Below are 23,423 nucleotides of genomic sequence, written 5' to 3' on the forward strand. Positions count from 1 at the left end.
ATATTATTACAATGACATACGATAAATGTCATTAGAATATAAATATTTTTGACTTATTCCACGACGATGAGCTTGCCAAATACCCAAGTAGGTGGAGGCCAATAAACTAAAGAATGAGAAGAAGAATATACCTAAATATAAGATTGTGTCTAGGTATACGCTAACGTGTACGCAAATAAAAAAGTTAGTGTCAGTGATTTCTTATTTTTTATTTGTTTAGTGTTTGTTTTTAAATTAAGTACGGAGTGCGGACAATTATTTAGTTCTTTTAATGAGTTTAAGAACATTTTAAAACAGTACGCAAAAGATAAGAGACTATAAATTAATATTTACTTTTTTTTAGTTATAAATGAAATAGTATTACCGTAAAAGATTAAAATAAAAGGAAGACCTAAAGCTTTCACAATAATAATTAACTTGTTTTGAAGCTATTATCCTTGTGGCATTTTTGTAATCAACTATTCTAAATGGGAACTAAGCCACAATTTAACTAAAAAATTGATTTTATTAACGTTTCGACTTCTAAACCGGATGTCGTTGTCAAAATGCAAAATATTATTAAATTAAACAAAAATGTTGTTGCTTAGTAAAAAATTTTTTCTAATAATTTATTTAATCTGACTAATTTTTGTATTTTGACAATGACATCCGGTTTGGACGTCTAAACGTTAATAAAATAATTTTTTTAGTTAAATTGTGGCTTATTTTGCATTTAGAATAGTTGATTATAATAATTCACTTACGTATAAAAATTATTTTAACAATATTTTGTACCTACATGTCATGTCAACTAAATACATATAATTATTTTGCTAACCTAAATATATACTTTTATACATACACATTGATTTATTATAATTAAATTTGAAACATCTGAATAGTTCTGCTTCCCTTCCCTTAACAAATATGTTTCCATCAAACAAACACTAAACATATCAAAATAGCATGTACCAAAATATATAGTCACTGCGCAAGCTAAATAATGACGTCACTGGCTTGATGAAGTTTAATTCGCGTCTACCTAACTTTTTTATTTGCGTACACGTTAGCGTGTACACAGCGAAATATAACCATAATAAAAACTAATGCAAAACTATGTGACGTCACGTGCCGTTTGAACTATTTTATATCGCAGAAGACTTTAAATATGTATTTCTAAGTTATTACGAGTTTTTGAAGCGTGAAATTTTGGAAATCTCATTTTTAAACAAAACTGAACATTATTATCTAATAAGAAAAAAATGTGCAAGTTCCCTATTAACTATATAATTTTCGTCACAGATTGTGAAATAGGTATCACAGATTTGTGATTTGGATTATGAAAATTAAATTCGTTACGAATCGTACTTTTCAACGTAAATTAATCTTTAAACATTTTAAATTATATATGTAGTTTTGTTTATAAAAATTTTATATTATAAATTTTATACCTATATGATCCAAGACAAATAACAGATACACGTTTTGATGGAGCAGAAAACTAGAAAAACTTATACTAGAAGTAAGGATATAGAATAAAGCCAAAGAATTGGAAAACTAGGAAATATACAAGAAAGACAGGAAGCATGGATTTTTTCAAGCCCTACTACAAAATGTCTTGTTGTCGTCTTATCAAAGTCCCAATTAGATACTGTATATGTTACCGGCCAAACCCGATTTCAGGAAAAACTAGTTTGGCCTAGGCCAAACTAGTTTATCCTGATATAAATAAACACACTTCAGGCCAAACTAGTTTGGCCTAGGCCAAACTAGTTTATCCTGATATAATAAAGATTCACACTTCAGGATAAACTAGTACGGCCTTCTTCTTCTTCTTCTTGTAGTGCCTATCCGTTTCGGATGTTGGCGACCATCATGGCAATCTCTACTTTTCACATTGCTGCTCTGAAAATACTTGTAGTGTTGTGTTGAACCACGTACGTAGATTTTTCTAGGTCTTTTTTAGATGCGTCTGTAAATACGATATGATGATTTTTAAAATAATTTTCTATGTCTGAATTAAACATCATATATCTCGCGCGCAAAACGAGCGCAAAACGCGCGCTTTATGCGCGCGTTATGCGCGCCTTATGCAAGCGTTTTTCCCGCGTTATGCGCACTTTATGCGCGCATTTTGCGCGTTTTCAGCGTGCGATTTGCGCGCTTTATGCGCGCGTCTTGCGCGCGAGAAATATGATGTTTAATTCAGACAGAAAATTACTTTAAAAATCATCATATCGTATTTAGAGACGCATCTAAAAAGGACCTAGAAAAATCTACGTACGTGGTTCAACACAACCACTACAAGTCTTTTCAGAGGAGCAGTGTGAAAAGTAGAGATTGCCATCATGGTCGTCAACATCCGAAACGGATAGGCACTACAAGAAGAAGAAGAAGAAGGCCGTAATAGTTTATCCTAAAGTGTGAATCTTTATTATATCAGGATAAACTAGTTTGGCCTAGGATAAACTAGTTTGGCTTAGGCCAAACTAGTTTGTCCTAAAATCGGGTTTGGCCGGTAACATATTATATACAGACGTTCGTAAAGTATTTGATACGGTTGACCATGACGTGTTATTATCAAAATTAACTAAGTTTGGTTTATCAAAGAATTTTATCGAATTGATAAAAAATTATTTGCAAAACAGATCTTTTATAGTTAAACACAATGGAAATACGTCAGGTAAATTTGAAGCCAATTCGGGAGTGCCACAAAGTTCTAATCTGGGGCCTCTTTTATTTGTACTTTTTATTAATGACTTACCATCAGTATTGAAACATTCAGAATGTCTTCTATTTTCTGATGATTTAAAACTCTTCAAACGCATACAAACTGTTAGAGACTGTATTATTACAAAATCATCTAAATAATTTACTTGAATGGAGCTCTTGCAACAAGTTATACTTTAATGTGAAAAAATGCTGGATGTATATTTACCGTAACACGTTTAAAAGATCCTATTATATTTGAATATAAAATTAATGAAGAAACTTTACTGCGTTGTACAGAGGTAAAAGATTTAGGCATCACCTATAATAATTTATTATCTTTCGCTGGCCACATAAATAATATAACGAAGTCTGCAAATCGATTATTAGGGTATATAATTAGACAAACCTTTAGTTTTAAAAATATAGCAACTCTTAAAATTTTGTACTATACTTTAGTAAGGGAAAAATTAGAATTTGGAGCTCAGATTTATTTGGTTTGGTGAGTATCAAACTGCATTAGATACACTGGAAAAAATTCAGAATAAATTTTTAAGATATCTTTAATTTAAAAAATATCACATACGACCAGATTATACTGAAGTTAGAACCACTCGCCTTAGAAATGAGTTTAAAATATTATCATTAGAAGATAGACGGAAACTTACAGCTTTAATATTTTTACATAACATAATTAACAATCAAATTAATTCAACTGCAATTCTAGCTTTGATTAGGTTTAATGTACCATTAAGATTAACTCGCAATATAGTAATGTTTAATATTCAACTATTATCTACTACCACCACAGGGCTCCTCTGGTGACCATGTTTCGACTAGCTAATAACATCAATACTCTAACACTCTAACTGATTTAGATTGGTCAGTCTCACAAAATGTATTTCGGGGAATAGTGTTATGACAAATTATTAATTTATCGGCATAGGATTAGTGTCCAATATCAAATATTCAGTATTCATATCCGAAATTGGACAGTATCATTTTATCACCCAGTAGATCGAATGCATTTATTTGTTATTAAACACACACACGTAATTAATTAAATTACATACACATTTGGTCAATTATCAATAATATAATTTGGACATCAGCCAAAAGTTGCTGACATAAGATAAACAATTTACCTTAATTAGATACACAAAATCACGCGGGGCCCGTGTTTACATTGACCCAATTTAAACTTATATAAAACTAAGATCTCTTGTCTAGAAATTCAATTATTATTAATTCATTAACGCGAGTGATTGTCTTCAACGCTCATCATTTAAGTCTCTACTCAAAGTACCCCGGGTTAACATCCATAGTGTAAGTCTCATCAACAAACTCTGCTACTATTATTTGGTGTTTCCGTCACAACTTAAAGACCATCTACACTGAGCCAACGAAGGGATATTGTTCAATTAGTAAGTGTTGTCTTATGGAAAATATAAGAATGGTTTGTATTATCTGATATGTTAGACCTAATATTTATTCTGTTTTTTTTTTGTTATCATTATTTTTTATGTTTTTGTATAGATATTTATTTTAGCCCGGCCGCACATCAAAGAAACATGAAACGTAAATTACGTTTCATGGAAATAAACCACTGCTAAACAAATATATATCCGGCCATTTATGAGACTCTCCGAAAATAAAAATGTGTCATGAGCATGAATCACACTCGTTTCATTAGTAGGCGGACTTTGAGATTTTTTTAGCAGTGTTTTCTTTTCATGAAACATGTTTTTCGTTTCATGTTTCATGTTTTTCGTTTCATGTTTCTTTGGTGTGCGGCTTGGCTTAGAAAACACGTACTGTGTTTCATTGTAACTAGACCTTACAGGTCTGTTGGTATAATAAATAAATAAATAAATCAAAGCTTTTTAGAGCTAGTACTTCACTAGGTTATATAGAGTAATATATCACAAAAAGAGTAATATAACGTCAGAACAAGCAGCCCAAATTGTAGCTTTAATTGGAGATGAACAATAGCAGCAATATCTTGCTGATATTGTGGGAATTCACCAATCCAGCGTTTCAAGAGCTTTAAGAAGGTATAGAGAAACTGAAGGTTACACAAGAAGACCAGTTCCAGAAGTTACCAGGTGCACGAACTCCACAGATAACTGCAGACTTTGCGTACACATTATGTTACATTTATACAACAGCGAAATGATCTTTACACAGCCCGTGGCCCGTAATGTTCGATGCGTAAAGTGCCAATTCGATTAGAAACAGATTAAGGGAAATTGTTATCAGAGCCGGAATGCCTGCTACTTCTCCACTGTTAACGAGTGCACACCGTAGAGCACGTTAAAGTTCTGCATATGACTGCCATAATATGATATGCCCTCGTTAACAGTGGAGTAGTAGCAGGCATTCTGACTCTGATTCCAAATTCCCTTAATCTGTTTCTAACCGAATTGGCACTTATGTATTTGAACATTACGGGCTGTGGAAAGATCATTTCGCTATTGTCCAGCTGTATCATGATGTGTACGCAAAGTCCGCAGATGTAAATAACTTTCATCTGCGGAGTTCGTGCACCTGGGACGTGCTGGAACTAGTCTTGTTGTGTCTCCTCCATTTTCTCTATACCTGATTAAAGCCCTTGAAAAGCTGAATTGGTGGATTCCCATAACATCAGAAAGATAGTGCTGCAATTCTCGTTCTCAAATTAAACCTACAATTAGGGCTGCTTGTTCTGATGGTATATTATTCATTTTTCGTAAGAACGCACTTCCTCTTTGAAAACTCAAACACATATAGTGCACAGATCAAATTCTCCAATACAAATGTCCAAAATAACTATTCTCCTTTAACAACGTATTGTTTGCTGTGTGTTTTCTCGGCAAAATCACGCTTCAACTTGAAATGCTATTAGACAAGGCGAAAACGGCGGGTTCGTTGGGGAAAATATTCCCATGCGATTTTTTTGCATAATTACATTCGTGAGACATCCCAGAATAAGGTTCAAGAAGTCGCCCACGTGAAAAGTGGGTCAAATTTTTTTTAACAATTTTTTTTAATCAAATTTCAAAAATCAATATTCTTGGCCCGGACATTTTTTTTGTAGGTTTTTTGGACCATTCTGGATAAAAAAGGTCTCTTATAATTTTTCTCTAAAGTTGATCGTTTTCGAGTTATAAGCAATTTAAAATTGAAAAAAACGAAAAACGGCGATTTTCAAGGCTTAATAACTTAATTAAAAGTTATTACTATGAAAGTCAGAAAGTGACTAAATCAAAGCTTAATGCCCCCTACAAGATCCCGAAGAAATTTTTGTCGTCATTTTATTACTAAGCTGCTATTTTTATGTACAGTAGAACGTCGATAATCCGGACGTCAAAAATCCGGACCGTCAATAATCCGGATTTGTATCTAGCAAAAATATCTGATTCTTTTAAAATAAATTAAGAACTTCGCTGCGAAAAACGAACCACCGCAGTTCAAAAATATTTTACAAATTTTTTTAAAAGCCCAAATAGTGTCTGATGTTTTTACTGTACACATGGTGCTATTATAAATTAATTACAATACAGTGTTTAAACATAAAAAAATGTTTTGATTAATTTCTCCTCTAGACACTTTACTGTACAAGAGAAAACATAAAATTTTAAAACGTTTGTTGTACTTTAATGTGTATACTGGCCTTTTTGAGGTAATTTCGATAATCCGGATAATTTGATAATCCGGATGGGGTCCGGTCCCAATTAATCCGGATTATTGACGTTCTACTGTAATAATATTGAGCGCCATGCACGTGGTAGCCGGCCGTAAATGCTGCCTACCTACCTACCTACTGAGAAATACGATTCTCGATATGATTACCGGTACTCAAATACAAAAGTAATCATAGTAATCAAATCATTTTTATGTCTGAAGCAGATTGGTGAAGGTCGTTGTTATATTAGTATGGTATAGTTAGACCCAAACCCAGACATCCAAAGTGAAAGTTATCCTCCAACACCAAATTGTTCTATATGGTCCACATAATGTTCAGAAAAAAGTCACACCATTTTGAGCGTCGGGTTTGGGGGGGAGAGGGGGGAGAAATCTGCAAATTCGTAGTTTTTTACGTTTTTGGTCAATATTTCTAAAACTAAGCGGTTTAGCATGAAGAACACTACACAAAATTGTTCTACATTAAATTTGAAATAAAAAAGGCCCTATGCATAACCCTTCTAAAATGAACGGTTCCAAAGTTACGGGGGTAGTGTAGTATAATTGGTCCAAAAAAAGGCCTAACCCAGACATCCAAAGTAAAAGTTTTCCTTCAACACCTAATTGTTCTATATGGTCCACATATTGTTGATGGGGGAGAAGTCGGTAAATTAGTAGTTTTTTTACATTTTTCGTCAATATTTTTAAAACTATGCTTTAGCGTAAGGAATGTTCTATAGAAGAATGTTCTACATAAAATTTAAAACAAAAAGGTTCTAAACATAATTGTTATAAAATCAACGGTTCCAGAGTTACAAAGGGTGAAAAGTGGAGGTTTTCGATACTTTTTATATTTACCGATTTCTCCCCCCTCTCTACCCCAAACCCGACGCTCAAAATGGTGTGACTTTTTTCTGAACATTATGTGGACCATATAGAACAATTTGGTGTTGGAGGATAACTTTCACTTTGGATGTCTGGGTTTTTGGTATAGTTATATCATAAATATTGCCCAAAAACTATAAAAAGTATCGAAAACCTCGGCTTTTCACCCTCCGTAACTCTGTAATCGTTGATTTTATAACAATTATCTATAGAACATTTTTTGTTTTAAATTTCATTTAGAACATTATTGTGTATAAAATTGTTTACGCTAAAGCATAGTTTTAGAAATATTGACGAAAAACGTAAAAAAACTACTAATTTACCGGCTTCTCTCCCATCTCCCTCCCAAACCGGACGCTCAAAATGGTGTAACTTTTTACTGAACAATATATGGACCATATATAGTATAGTATAGTTGATCCAAAAGATGGCATAACCCAGACATCCAAAGTGAAAGTTATCCTTCAACACCAAATTGTTCTATATGGTCCACACAATGTCCAGAAAAAAGTCACACCATTTTGAGCGTTGGGTTTGGGGGGCAGAGGGGGAGAAATCGGTAAATTCGTAGTTTTTTAAGTTTTTCGCCAATATTTCTAAAACTATGCGGTTTAGCATGAACAACCCTCTACACAAAATTGTTCTACATTAAATTTGAAATAAAAAAGGTCCTACGCATAATCTTTCTAAAATGAATGGTTCCAAAGTTACGGAGGTAGTATAGTATAACTGGTCCAAAAAAAGGCCTAACCAAAACATCCAAAGTAAAAGTTTTCCTCCAACACCAAAATGTTCTATATGGTCCACATATTGTTCAGTAAAAAGTTACACCATTTTGAGCGTCCGGTTTGGGAGGGAGATGGGCGAGAAACCGGTAAATTAGTAGTTTTTTTAAGTTTTTCGTCAATATTTCTAAAACTATGCTTTATCGGAAACAATGTTATATACAAAAATGTTGTACATGAAATTTAAAATAAAATATATTCTATCCATAATTGTTATAAAATCAACGGTTCTAGAGTTAAGAAGGGTGAAATGTCGAAGTTTTCGATACTTTTTATATTTTTTGGGCAATATTTATGATATAACTGTACCCAAAACCCAGACATCCAAAGTGAAAGTTATCCTCCAACACCAAATTGTTCTATATGGTCCACATAATGTTCAGAAAAAAGTCACACCATTTTGAGCGTCGAGTTTGGGGGGGGGAGAGGGGAGAGAAATCGGTGAATATAAAAAGTATCGAAAACCTCCACTTTTCACCCTCTGTAACTCTGGAACCGTTGATTTTATAACAACTATGTATACAACCTTTTTTGTTTTAAATTTTATGTAGAATATTTTTCTATAGAACATTCCTTACGCTAAAGCATAGTTTTAGAAATATTGACGAAAAATTTAAAAAAACTACTAATTTACCGGTTTCTCTCCCATCTCCCTCCCAAACCGGACGCTCAAAATGGTGTAACTTTTTACTGAACAATATGTGGACCATATAGAACAATTTGGTGTTGAAGGAAAACTTTTACTTTGGGTGTCTGGGTAAGGCCTTTTTTTGGACCAATTATACAATACTACCTCCGTAACTTTGGAACCGTTCATTTTAGAAGGGTTATGCATAGGGCCTTTTTTATTTCAAATTTAATGTAGAACAATTTTGTGTAGACGGTTGTTCATGCTAAACCGCTTAGTTTTAGAAATATTGACGAAAAACGTAAAAAAACTACGAATTTGCAGATTTCTTCCCCCTCTCCCCCCCCCCCAAACCCGACGCTCAAAATGGTGTGACTTTTTCCTGAACATTATGTGGACCATATAGAACAATTTGGTGTTGGAGGATAACTTTCACTTTGGATGTCTGGGTTTGGGTCTAACTGTACCATACTAATAGAACATTTTGGTGTTGGAGGAAAACTTTTACTTTGGATGTTTGGGTTAGGCCTTTTTTTGGACCAGTTATACTATACTACCTCCGTAACTTTGGAAACATTTATTTTAGAAAGATTATGCATAGGGCCTTTTTTATTTCAAATTTAATGTAGAACAATTTTATATAGAAAGTTGTTCATGCTAAACCGCATAGTTTTAGAAATATTGGAGAAAAACTTCAAAAACTACGAATTTACCGATTTCTCCCCCCTCTCCCCCCCAAACCCGACGCTCAAAATGGTGTGACTTTTTTCTGGTCATTGTGTGGACCATATATAACAATTTGGTGTTGAAGGATAACTTTCACTTTGGATGTCTGGGTTATGCCATCTTTTGGATCAACTATACTATACTATATCGGAATACCTAGGTATACAGACCCACCTACTGAGAAATACGATACTACATAATAATATGATTACAGGTACTCAAATACAAAAGCAACAAAAGTAATTATAGTAATCAAATCATTTTTGTCCCTTAAACAGATCGGTGAAGGTCCTTGTTATATCGGAATACCTATACAAAATACCTGCATACCGAGACATATGATTCTCGATATGATTACCGGCACTCAAGTACAAAAGTAACAAAAATAATAATAGTAATCAAAGTAACGAATACTCTAAATGATTACTTTATACAAAATACCTACCTACTGAGAAATACGATTGTCGATATGATTTCCGGTACTCAAATACAAAAGTAACAAAATAATCATAGTAATAATCAAAGTAACGAATACTGTAAATGATTACTTTATACAAAAGTAACGATTTGTAACGAATACTCGAAAGTAACTATAATCAATATCACTAGTAGACCCCTAAAGGAGACGAAAGACGAGTATTATAACATTCTGCTAAAAATTAGGATTTTTTTTAAACTTATTTTCTGTTTCAAAATTATGCGATAGTTTTTGTGATTAGTGTAGTATATTGAATTATACTTATTAAAATTTTTATTTTATATTTTAGACATTTCTTTAGCCCCATATCAAGCCTTAATCCTTAATCAAATCTATTGAAGTGAAGCATTGTAGTTCTGAAAAATTACTTACTAATTTTCTTCATAAAGTTGTTGCGTGCTCAGGACGTTATTTCATTTTTCTCACGAAAAATTCTTATTTAGGAAGTAATTGTCAGAATGTGAAAGCGATCACTTTTACGGAATCGATGGCAATCTCACCAAATTTACCGAGAAAATAGTTTCCTTGTGTGCAGTAAGAAACTCCACAAAGGAATTTCGAGATAATCGAAAATTGACCAATAATCTTTTAAGAATATCTCATCACGAAATAATAGCAAAACCGATTAAGGTCCAAAGTAAAAGGCACATAGCTATTTGTTAAAAATAGCGTAGACAACATCCAAAGAAGTTACTTCAAATAAATCGTTTTTTTGGGTAAAATTTGTTATAGTAAAATATTTAATTTATTCTATGAAAAAAAACACGTATTACAGTCAACAACGTGGACTCAATAATGTAAAGAAGACTAAGATTATGATCAATAGCATGAAAAAGATAACATAAGATTAACTCAACATCAACCAAACCCGTGTAGAAAGAGTCATCATCATCAATATTCAACCCGGATCTATCCATTGCTGGATATAGGTCTCCCTTACTCTTTTCCATGTATTTCTGTTTTGTGCCGTTTGTATCCAATTTTTGTCTGTCGATCCATTTTATGTCATCAGACCATCTTGTTGGCGAACGACCTCTACTTTGATATACTTCTTATCTTTAGGCGTAAGGATGTGGCGAGCCCACCGCTCAAAGCTAGTAAGTAGGTACTCTTCTATGACCCCGGTAGAAGACGCAAATGGACGCAACCCTGCCTTAAGCAAGCCTCCGCAGTCCCCTACCAAGGAGAAGTCATGTCTTAACCAAAATGTTCCATCAAATTCGTACATATCCATATCACATCCTAACCCACGACCAATACGCACAGGACTGCACGGTAGTGAAATTACTAAACACCCCTGTAGAAAGAGTGACTTACTACAACTACCTCGACACCATAATAAATGAAGGATGAACCAACAACCAAGAGATAAGAGCGCGCATCGGAAAAGCTAGGTCCACCTTGGTGGATGCTATGCCAAGTAATGGTGCTACAGCCCTATATAAGAGCCTCGATCTTCCCACGTCTATAATGCCAGTCAGTTCTATCCATTGCCAACTGTTGCCAGTTAGCTGCGTCTATTTGTCTACCATCTTCATGTACACCATCCTTCCAACTGATTTTTACCTACCTCTATTTCTACTTCCCACAGGTTGTAACATAAGTATTCTTCTAGGAGGGTTGTTCTGCTGTGATCTTGCTAGATTCCCTGCTCACCTTAGTCTTCCTATCTTTATAAGAGATACAACGTCTTTACCACGATATATGTTTATATCTGTGGTATAATATCTCGTAGTTGTACCTCCTCCTCCAATCACCATCTTCATAGATGCCACCGAATATTCCTTTCAGGATCCTTCGTTAAAATATTAGCAGAAGGTTTTCGTCTGCCTTGGAGATGGTCCATGTCTCCTATCCATATGTCAATATTGGATGTATGAGGGTTTTGTATAGGGATATTTTTGTTTTTGGCTTCAGTTTTTCTTCTCATATGTCTACTTAGTCCAAAATAGCATTTGTTTGCTAGGATTAACCTTCGCTTGATTTCTTCCGTCATGACTTTCTCCTTGGTGATCAGGGAGCCTAAGTATGTGAATTTGTCCACGACTTCCAAGGTAGAGTTATCGAATGCAAATTGGTGACCTACGTTTCTGGCTCTGTTGTTGGGTGTTGATGCCATCATCCTAGTTTTCTCCTCTTTTACTTGCAGTCCCATATTTTTGAGACATTTGAGAAGGTGGTATTCATTTCTTCTAGCTTGCTTGTTGTGCGGGCAACTAGATCCACGTTATCTGCGTATGCCAAAATTTGGGATGATTTATTTAAAATATTTCCTGTGTTGTTTATTCGGGCATCTCTAACCGACTTTTCCAGAGCTGTGTTGAAAAGAAGACACGCCAGCGCATCTCCCTGTTGCAACCCAACATGCGTTTCCAACGCCTGTGATTGTCCGCCCTGTATTTTCACTTTGCAAACAACTTTAGGCATTGTAGCCAACCAATCTTATCAGTTTATCGGGAATGTAAAATTCACCTACGGCTTCATACAATTTATTTCTTATGACAGTATCATAGGCCGATTTAAAATCTACGAACAGATGGTATGTGTCGATATGGAATTCATTGATTTTTTCCAGTATTTGCCTTAGCACAATTATCTGGTGTGTTGTTGATGGACCAGGCCCAAAACCACTTTGATATTCGCCAAGAAGCTCCTCTGAATATGCACTTGGGCGACCATATAATATATTCGAAAATATTTCTAAACAAAAAAATGTTCCTGCTTTAAAGGCTATAATAGACATAAAAAGCACGATTTTTTTTATTTCAGATAATTAGAGACCACATTTATGAAAAAAAAAACAGAATTTAAAAACTGCAGTAATAATTATTTTAGTTTTAGTATTTTCTCCATTGCATGTAGCAGTTTATTTTAATGAAAAATATGTAAAATTCATGTAGAAAACTCTAGTCCCGTAAGCTTTTAACCGTTGATGGAAGCTTTTAGTGGAACCTGCTACTCGTTAACAGCAAGAAGTTACAGTCGAACAAATAGCTGCACGGGATGTAAAACTCTCCAAAACCCCAAAAGTAAAAGAATACCATCATCATCATCAATGGTGCAACAGCCCTATAAAAGAGCCTCGACCTTCTCTAGTCTATTACGCCAGTCAGTTCTATCCATTTTCAACTGTTTTCAGTTTGCTGTGCCTATTTTTCTACCATCCTCGTCTACGTCATACTTCCTTCTGAGTTTTAACCTACCCCTATATCTACTTCCCACATGTTGTGACATAAGGATTCTTATATGTATGTATGTGAATTTGTCCATCACTTCAAAGGTAGAGTTATCAACCGTGAATTGGTGACCGATGTTTCTGCCTCTATTATTGAGTATTGATGCCATCATCTTAGTTTTCTAATCATTTACTTGCAGGCCCATATTTTTGAGGTATTTGAGAAGGTCGTATACATTTCTTCTAGCTTGCGTGTTGTGCGGGAAACTAGGTCCACATTATCTGCATATGCCAAAATTTGTGATGATTTATTAAAAATATACCCTCTTTTGTCTATTCGGGCATCTCTGGCAGCCTTTTCCAGAGCTGTGTTGAAAAGAAGACACGCCAGCGCATCTCCCTGTCGTAGCCCAACATGCGTTTCAAATGCCTGTGATTGTTCGCCTTGTATTTCGACTTTGAAAACAACTTTACGCATTGTAGCCTTAACCAATCTTATGAGTTTATCGGGAATGTAAAATTCACCTATGGCTTCATACAATTTATTTCTTATGACAGTATCATAGGCCGATTTAAAATCTACGAACAGATGGTATGTGTCGATATTGAAATTATTGCCGAAATATAGCCTTCGTGTCAAGCAAAAATATTCTTATAACAGGGATATTCTAATAACCGATCATTGGCGGCTAGCCGTAATAAGGGTACCGAATATACGCAATAAGAGTACATACTATGTTAATATGTATATGTATATGGAGGTCTTTTTATGTCAATAATAAATACAATAGCGTATCTAACGTATTTAATAAAAAACCAAACTACATTATATTATGTGGATGCATACAGTAATTAATATGAAATGTATGCAATATATAGATTATGTAAATATTTTCATATTAAAATACATAATATACTTAATGAGAAATAGTTATTTTCCTAACAAGTGCAGAAAGTCATTCTTTTCCGCACGCGACTGCAGTTTGCCGAACGACGCGAAGCGGGAGTTCGGCAAGCAGTCGAGTGCGAAAAAGAGACTTTCTGCAAGAGTTAGGAACAATATTTTTTAAGAGCCTTTAAAAAATTAATAAATCTTAATCAATTAATTTAATTAATATGAAAATAAATTCACAAATTAATTCTTTGACAAGGTTGTCAAAACCAAACTTTCAATATAATTACATTAGCATGACGACGATCTTGGTTTCCATGACGATGATTCAAAACGACTCTTATTGTCTACCGATTTGACATCGAATTCTCGCGTTAATTTCATTAAAACAGGAACACAATAAGATATATTTGAAATAAATTAGTAAATAATATCTAAATATTAGTTTATTGCATGTATTATAATTACTTTAAGGCCGCATTAACATATCTAAATTAACACCCGTGCGGAAAAGTAAAAACCGCGTGCGGAAAAGTAACACGCGTGCGGAAAAGTAACACGCTTGCGGAAAAGTGAAACTTTCTAAACTAAAATGCGTGCGCGAAAGTAGACATTTTTTCACGCTCGTAGAAAAAATAATTTTGTGTTTATGTTTTAATGAAATTAACGCGACAATTCGATGAAATAAAATTATTTTGACATAATATTCGAAAGTCAAATTGGTAGACAATAACAGTCGTTTTGAATCATCGTCATGGAAGCCAAGATCGTCGTCATGCTAACTAATTATATTGAAAGTTTGGTTTTGACAACCTTGTCAAAGAATTAATTTGTGTATGTATTTTCATATTAATTAAATTAATTGATTAAGATTTGGTAATTTTTTAAAGACTCTTAGAAAAAATATTGTTCCTAACTCTTGCAGAAAGTCTCTTTTCCGCACTCGACTGCTTGCCGAACTCCCGCTTCGCGTCGTTCGGCAAACTGCAGTCGCGTGCGGAAAAAAATGACTTTCTGCACTTGTTAGGAAAACAACTATATTTAGTCTTGAAAAATAATCGGTAATTTTAGCTTGTTTTTTTGTTACATAAAATATTAGTCACTTTTGTTGCTCTGAATTATAAAAAATTAGAAAAATTTACAATGGTTTGGCCATCCCGAAAACGTTTTCTAACTTTACAAGCGATTAGGATAAGCGAACTGTTTCTTAAAAATTTTATAACAGGCAACTGGGTGGCAATATTTATAAATAGTTGAAAGACTGATAAGTTTGTACACACTTGAATGAATAAGGGAAAATGAAAATGTAGTATGTCAAAGTGTGTAAATAATTTATTTCCTTAGCTGAGCGCTTTCGACATAAACGTCATCATCGGAGCTAATGGTCAAATACTAAAAAAGTACCGCTACGTAGAGGTGTAAACAAGTGCATCTTAGGAATGTAAATTTGATTTTTAAATTGTGAGTGCTAACTTAGTCCTCCGTACAACAGCAAACAGCAAAAAACAGAAAGAAACGGCCACATACACGTTGCACAAAAACATAAACTTTTTTCATGGTACGGGTGTCGATATCACCCGTCCATCCTTGGCCTAGTAACAACAGCCAGCTGTTGTTACTAGGCCAAGGATGGTAGTAACAACAGCCAGCTGTTGTTACTAGGCCAAGGATGGACGGGTGATATCGACACCCGTACCATGAAAAAGTTTATATGTTTTTGTGCAACGTGTATGTGGCCGTTTCTTTCTGTTTTTTGCTGTTTGCTGTTGTACGGAGGACTAAGTTAGCATTCACAATTTAAAAATCAAATTTACATTCCTAAGATGCACTTGTTTACACCTCTATGTAGCGGTACTTTTTTAGTATTTGACCATTAACTCCGATGATGACGTTTATGTCGAAAGCGCTCAGCTAAGGAAATAAATTATTTACACACTTTGACATACTACATTTTCATTTTCCCTTATAGCAATATTTATAGTTTGTAGACAAAGGAAATTATTTTACGACTGAATTTGTCGGTAAACGATTGAATTGGTACTTATAACAACAAAAATAAAATATTTATTACCTATCTGACAAACCCAAATAATATAAATAAAACAGCACTACAGGCCTTCGAAGCCCTTGGCGAGAAACCATAGTACAAGACATAATTTAAATGTTTAGGAAATTCGAAATTGTAGGTAAAAATTTATCCGTTGACCTGAAAGATATTCTAATAAGCGGTATTGCTTTATTAATACGTATTCCAATAAACGGATAAATTTATTAAGGAGTAAATGGAAACGTTTCGGGACCTCGAATTTATATTCCATAAATCGGGATATTCCTATAACCGGCACTCTAATAAGCGGGTTCGACTGTATTTGCCTTAGCACAAAGATCTGGTCTATTGTTGATCTTCTTCTTCTTTAAGTACCGTGCCCAAATTTTTAGGCGTGGGTAGCTTCCATAACAATTTGCCGATATCGTTCTCGATCTTGTGCGGCATGTAACAATTGATCTGCTGATAAGCCAGTCCATTGACGAAGGTTTCGGAGCCATGAATATTTCTTTCGACCAATTCCTCTTTTTCCGTCGATCTTTCCATTGAGTATTAACTGCAGCATCCTGTATCTGCTACCTCTCATTATATGCCCCAGATATTCGAGTTTTCTCTTTTTTATCATCTTCATTAAGTCACCTTCGCCTTGACCTACTCTGTTTAAGACTTCTCTGTTTGAAATGCGTTGAACCCAAGATATTCTGAGCATTCTACGATACGACCACATCTCAAAGGCTTCTAATTTGTTCATCATGTTAACCTTCATGATCCAGGTTTCACATCCATATAGTAACACAGGATACACATAACATTTTAGGAACTTGATTCTTAGTTGTAAGTTCAGCTGAGAGTTGCTCAGAATAGATCTAAGTTTCATAAATGCTCCTCTTGCAATTTCTAGACGAGTTTTAATTTCTTCATCCGGATTTAGTGTCTCGTTTATCCAACATCCTAGGTATTTAAAATGGTTAACTTTTGTTATTGATTCATCATTGACAATTAGTTGCATAGGGCCGACGTCTTGTTTACTAACCACAAGTAACTTTGTCTTTGTTGCATTTATGTTAAGTCCGTTATTGGAGCATTCCCTAGTGACTCGATCTATAAGGAATTGAAGATCTTCGATATTGTCAGCCATGATCGCGGTGTCGTCTGCATATCTGATGTTGTTAATAGTTTCTCCCCCGATTCGAACTCCACATTGTCCTTCCAAGGCTTCATTAAAAATTATTTCTGAGTATACGTTAAACAAAGTTGGGGATAACACACAACCCTGTCTAACACCTCTTTGAATGCAAATTTTGTCTGTTTCTTTGCCGTCTACCAGAATAGAAGCTTCTTGATACCAATATAGATGTTGTAAAAGTCTCAGATCTTTATCGTCTATTCTAATCATTTCTAGATATTCAAACAACCTATTATGTTGAACTCTATCAAACGCCTTCTCAAAATCTATAAAGCAGACGTAAATTGGTTTCTGTACTTCCCATGATCGTTGAAGTAATGTTAACATTGAGATCGACCAGGCCTAAAACCACTTTGATGAATCTCCTCTGAATATGCACTTGGGCAACCATATAAAATAGTCGAAAATATTTCTAAACTAAAAAAAATTTCCTGCTTTAAAGGCTATAATAGACAGAAACCGCATGATTCTTCTGCTTCAGATAATTAGAGCCCATATTTATGTAAAGCAGAATTTAAAAACTGCAGTAATAATTATTTTAGTTTTAGTATATCTTCTCCATTGCATGTAGCAGTTTATTTTAATGAAAAATATGTAAAATTCATGTAGAAAACTCTAGTCCCGGGAGCTTTTAACCGTTGATGGAAGCTTTTAGTTGATTAATTAAAAAGTAGAGTTTTATTGCTTCACGCTAATGGCTACGACGATTTAGAGAGGGTTTATTTCACTGATTTTGTTACTTGCACTTCTATTCTTTTTAAATGTAAATGAAAAATCAGGTGAAACTTAAAAGACTTTTTAGATATTGGTAAAAATATTTGTAAAGGAAATAAAAAAATAGTATATCAAAGTGTGTAAGAAGTAATTTATTACCCCTTCTCGAGGGTGGAAAAATATACGTTCAAAATAAGTTTGGAAATGGATAAACTAATTAATTGTAAGCAACTTTGTTTTCACTAAGTTAATATTTTTCGAGTTATTTCCGAGCAAATAATTTCATTTTTCAACAAAAAAAAACACATTTTTAGACGGTTTTTTACAGATAAATCAGAAAGTAAGTTTTTTTCGAAAAAACATTCTCAGCAAAAATATAGCTTATAAATATGTGAAAAAAATGGTGTATGTATGAGATCCCCAGAGTTGTAACTAATGAAAAATACGTTCATACTCGCAAAATGACAAATCGAATATTTTAACGTGAAATAACCAAAAAATTAAGCATTTTTTGGGGAAAACTCATTACAACTTTTTTAAAGTGTTTGAAAACACTTTTTTATTTTTTAAAAAAGTTTCTAGCATTAAAAGTAAGGAAGTTAAGCTCAAAATAAAGTTGGTCCTTTTTTGGTAAAAAATCGTGAAAATCATTCCCTAATTAGCATCTCAAATGAAATTAATTGTTACCACTTTACTCCTGTATGTATTGTTTATTGTGATCTGTAAATTTCACTAGTTCAAAGTCCTTATTTTTGAAGGGGCTCTAGTTAAAGGGGCTTGAACTAGTCACGTTACGAGTGTATGCAAACGTTGAACGGCCATATGTCAAGCAATAGGTATTTGTCTTACAGAAAAAAAAATTCAATATATTCAGAAAAGCAAAAAAAATTGTTTCGTCTTTGTGATTTTTGGTATCACTAATACATTTTAAGTTAGTTTGGAAAAAAAGCGTATTTTCAAAATTAAAAATTAAAAAAATTACTTTGAAACCAATTTTTTTCAAAAATAAGGCCTTTGGACTGATAAAATTTACAGGCCATATAAATAGTACATAATTAAAGTATGTAGCTTGTGAAGCGGTAACGATTAATTTGATTTAAAATGCTCATTAGGGAGTGATTTTCCCTAGTTTTTTGACCAAAGAAAAAGGGAACAATTTTATTTTGAGCCTATCTTGCTTACTTTTGATGTTGGAAACTTTTTTTTCTAACATCAACCTATTTTTCATTAGCTACAACTTCATTTGCTTCTACTGGGTCTAGAGACTCCATACGTACGTAATTTTTTTCACTTATTTATAAGCTATATTTTTCCTAAGAGTGTTTTTTCGATAAAATACTTACGTTTTGAGTTATTGGCAAAAAAACTGTCTAAAAACGTGTTATTGAAAAATGAACATATTTGTTGAAAAATAACTCATTTACTCACAAATAACTCAAAAAGTATTATTGAACGTATATTTTTTCACCCACGAGAAGGGGTGAAAGTCACCCCCAAGTCAAAGGTACATATTGGCACAATATCAGTTTTCTTCTTCTACATGCTACTTATGTGTATGCCAAATTTCATGTCAATCCAAGCGGTTCTTTAAAATTTAGAGCAAAAACCGTGATTCAATGGACTAACAGAGAATGGACAAAGGAAATTGTCATATTTGTTATCGTTTTTCCTGCGTTAGTTCTAAATCAAATTCTTATGTATTTAAGTTTTCTTTTTACAAGAACACCTGTCTATCAAATTTTAGATGAAAGCCTCCCATCGACATTTTCATAATTTAAGGACTTTTATTGCCTGATATCCTATTTATTCAAACCATACTCAAATTGTTTGATTATAGTAGGGGAGGATATTATGCTAAATTTGCAGTTACTCGAGCGATATGTGGACCTAATGGTTTGTGAAGAGTAGATCCTAAAACCAAAAAAAGTTAAGTTATGTTTTCCATAAAGTGGGGAACTTTCCATTTTTTAATTTTCCATTTCCAATAACTATTTTTTCCGGTCGTAGCGCCATATTTTGGAAAAATTCTCGAATAAAAGTTACTTATTTTTACGTAATTAATCCAAATCTGCAATACCAAATGCGGGCTCCTATTTAAGATTTTAAAGTAACCCCCCACCTCACCTCCGTGGGGAGTCGTGTTTGGTATCATTCGATAGATTTTTCAAAAATATTGAATACATGTATTTTCCAGTTTTTCGGTCTGATGTTCATTTCGCGAAATATCGCGGGGTTCGTACTTAAAATTATAAATTTAGCCCCTACTCCTCTCCATGGGAGTCTTGTTTGGTATCGTTCAATAGATTCTTGAAAAATATTGAACACGTATTTTTTAGTTTTTCGATCTAACGTTCATTTCGCGAAAAATTCGCCTTTTTTGTGAAACTTTTTGATTCGCCCATTTCCTTACGCCCCGCTCAAATCCTCAGTTTTTTTAAATTTATACTGTTTTGCACGTAATTATAATTATTAAATTATCTCTTTCGAAGCAAGAATATAAGAGATAAGAATTGAAATAAAAATGTAGCAGAAAAATAATCATTGTATTTCAATATTGCCAAAGTAAAACAAGGTTAATTTATTTCCGATAAAATATTGCAATGGTTTGCAAAACATAACAATTATTAATCGAATAAAATTAACAACATAGTAATTACATTATATATTTAAAAATAGTTGAATTTGCAGTTCAATTGTTATCTCAAATAGCCAAGTAATATTGTTATCTTAAATAGCCCAGTAAATGAACGGGAAATAAGACGATACTGCGTAATTTTCAGGGTCAACTGAGAACTGCATGAAAAGGCTATAGCGGGATAAGATAGTAAAAAATGCCCCCGCACCGATCAGTCCCGCTACTTATTTTTTCGATAAAGGATATAAAATTATGCCCTGATGCAAATTTTTAGCTTCCCAAAGGTCCTAGAACCTCTTAAATCGAAAAAAGAAGAATTTTTAGGTTTTATTTTTTTGTGAGCGCAATTTTAACTTAAAAATCTGAAAAAATTCAAGATGATGTATATTTTGAATACAAAACAGCCTGATTTTTTTCAGATTTTTGTAGTAAAAACTGAGCTTAGGAAAAATTTTTGAAATTTTCAAAAAAATTTTAGGTTATGTAAATATCATTTGGCCAACTTGTGAATAGTATTTTTTTGTGTGTTTTTTATCGTTCTTTCGAATGGCAGAGTCAGAATTTTTAATATCTGAGCGGAAAGAACAAAAAAATTGAAAAACCCGTTTTTTGCTGTCTCGAGATGCATCTCGGGACAGCCAATTTTAGGATTTAGGATCATGACTACAACAACTAAAAAAAGCACTCAAAGTGTGAATTTTGTCATAAAATTTGGTATGTGGGCTTATAATAATATTTGGAACAGCTTTTAGGAATAACTTTTTTCGATATCTCTAACGATAAGCAAATCGAATCGCATATCGAAAATTCACCCTGTTCGTGGATTCGCAGTAGACCGCGTTTAAAATTTAAATTTCAGTTGACCATTTTAAAAATTGTGAACCATTAACCTGTATGACTGTGCCAAATTTCAAATCTGTATATGTTTTGATTGCCGAAATATAGGGATGTCTTCATCTTAAATGCGACACACTGTATATTATCGTATATAATATCACAAGAGAGAAAATTTTGCCGGCAATATTTTCGACTGGTATGAAAGTTTGTTGCCTGGCAATTTTCGCGAATTAAATTTTGACTTAAATCACGAGACGTTAGTCGAGTGATTTTGTCAAAATTTCATAAGCGAAAATTAACAGAAGGCAACGAACTTAAATGAAACCAGGAGAAAGTTTTGCCGGGAAAACTTTTCTCTCGAATGATGTTCGACAAGACTATTTCACGAGACAATTAATGCACCATATCAACGAAATATAATCTTTTTTTACGTCTTAGCGTAGTAACGTATTTATTTTTTATTACCAGACACTTTCGTGACGGATCTGTCATAATTTTGTCGCTGAGAAATCACGTCGCTAAGGAGTTTTGTCAGTAGAAAACGATACGTTGCTATGCCGTTTTATCAGTTAAAAACAGTCTAGCGAAATAGTCAATTTGATAATTTATTGCAACTAATATAGTTGTATTTTTTATACCTAGATTCAAAATATACATTCAAAATATTGACTAATTCACTAATTTTATCATAAAAGGTCAAATTGATTGCATTGAAGTATTGAACCAATTAATACGTCTTAATATAATATTATTATAATAATTATAATATACAGAGTGAGTTTTATGTATAGAAACCCTCAATTATCTCGGAAACATCTTGCATAATTTTTATAGGTTTTGGTGGGTAGGGGTTTTCTAATACAGCCGATATTATAGTGATAATTACATTGTTGTCAGATCTTCCGTTTTTCTGGAAATCTAATGAACTTTCTTATTTTTTTTGCGTTTTGAAGTCCTTAAGAAATACTGATTATTTTTCATGTTATATTCTCTATACCTAAATGCAATAGTTTCGGAGTTATTGCTACATGTATAAAAAAAAAATTAAACAAATTATAAAAATCAATTTTTTTGGCCCGTGTAGTTTACATTCTTTGGATCATTGGGAAGAAAAAAGGTCTTTTGTAATTTTTCTCTAAAGTTAATGGTTTTGGAGCTCCAAACAATTTAAAACTGAAAAAAAATGAATAATGACGATTTTCAAGGTTCAAAAACACAAATAAAAAATATTATTTTTGAAACTGCTGGGTAGTCAAATTCAAGCTAAGCCCTTTTTCTAGGGGCTCGCTATAAAATTTTTTGGCCCGTTTTATTCTAAAACATTGGTTTTTAATAATTGTTAGTGAAGCGCATATGAGAGGACGGGCGATTGGGGTGCATTAACAACTAAAAAACAATATTTTAGAATGAAGCAAGCTTACATTACTTATTCGTAACTGATAAAATAAGGCTTGAACTTGAATTTGTGTACAGGACAGTTTCAAAAATAATATTTTTGATATGTGTTTTTGAACCTTGAAATCGTCATTATTTGATTTTTTTCAGTTTTAAATTGTTGATAACTCGAACTCGTTTAACTTTAAAGAAAAATTACAAAAGAACTTTTTTGTTCCCAATAGTCCAAAGAACGTAAAATAATGTCTACCCGGGCCGAAAAAATTGATTTTTATAATTTGTTTAATTTTTTTTTAAATAAATGTAGCAATAAATCCGAAATTATGATGTTTAGGTATAGGGAATATAACATGAAAAATAATTAATATTTCTTATGGACTTAGAAAAGCAAAAAATAGAAAGGGTATTCCAATTGAAGTAAAAAAAATTAGATTTTTAGAAAAACGGGAAATCTGACAACAATGTAATTATCACTATAATATCGGCCGCATTAGAAAACCCCTACTCACCAAAATTTATAAAAATTGTACTAACCGATTCCGAGATATTTGAGGGTTTCCGTACATAAACCTCACTCTGTATATTATATTATTACACATTAATTGGTTCAATATTTCAATGCAATCAATTTGAACTTTTTATGATAAAATTAGTGAATTAGTCAGTATTTTGAATGTATATTTTGAATC

This window comes from Diabrotica virgifera, chromosome 8, assembly GCF_917563875.1.
Source record: "Diabrotica virgifera virgifera chromosome 8, PGI_DIABVI_V3a".
In the NCBI taxonomy this organism is placed as follows: domain Eukaryota; kingdom Metazoa; phylum Arthropoda; class Insecta; order Coleoptera; family Chrysomelidae; genus Diabrotica; species Diabrotica virgifera.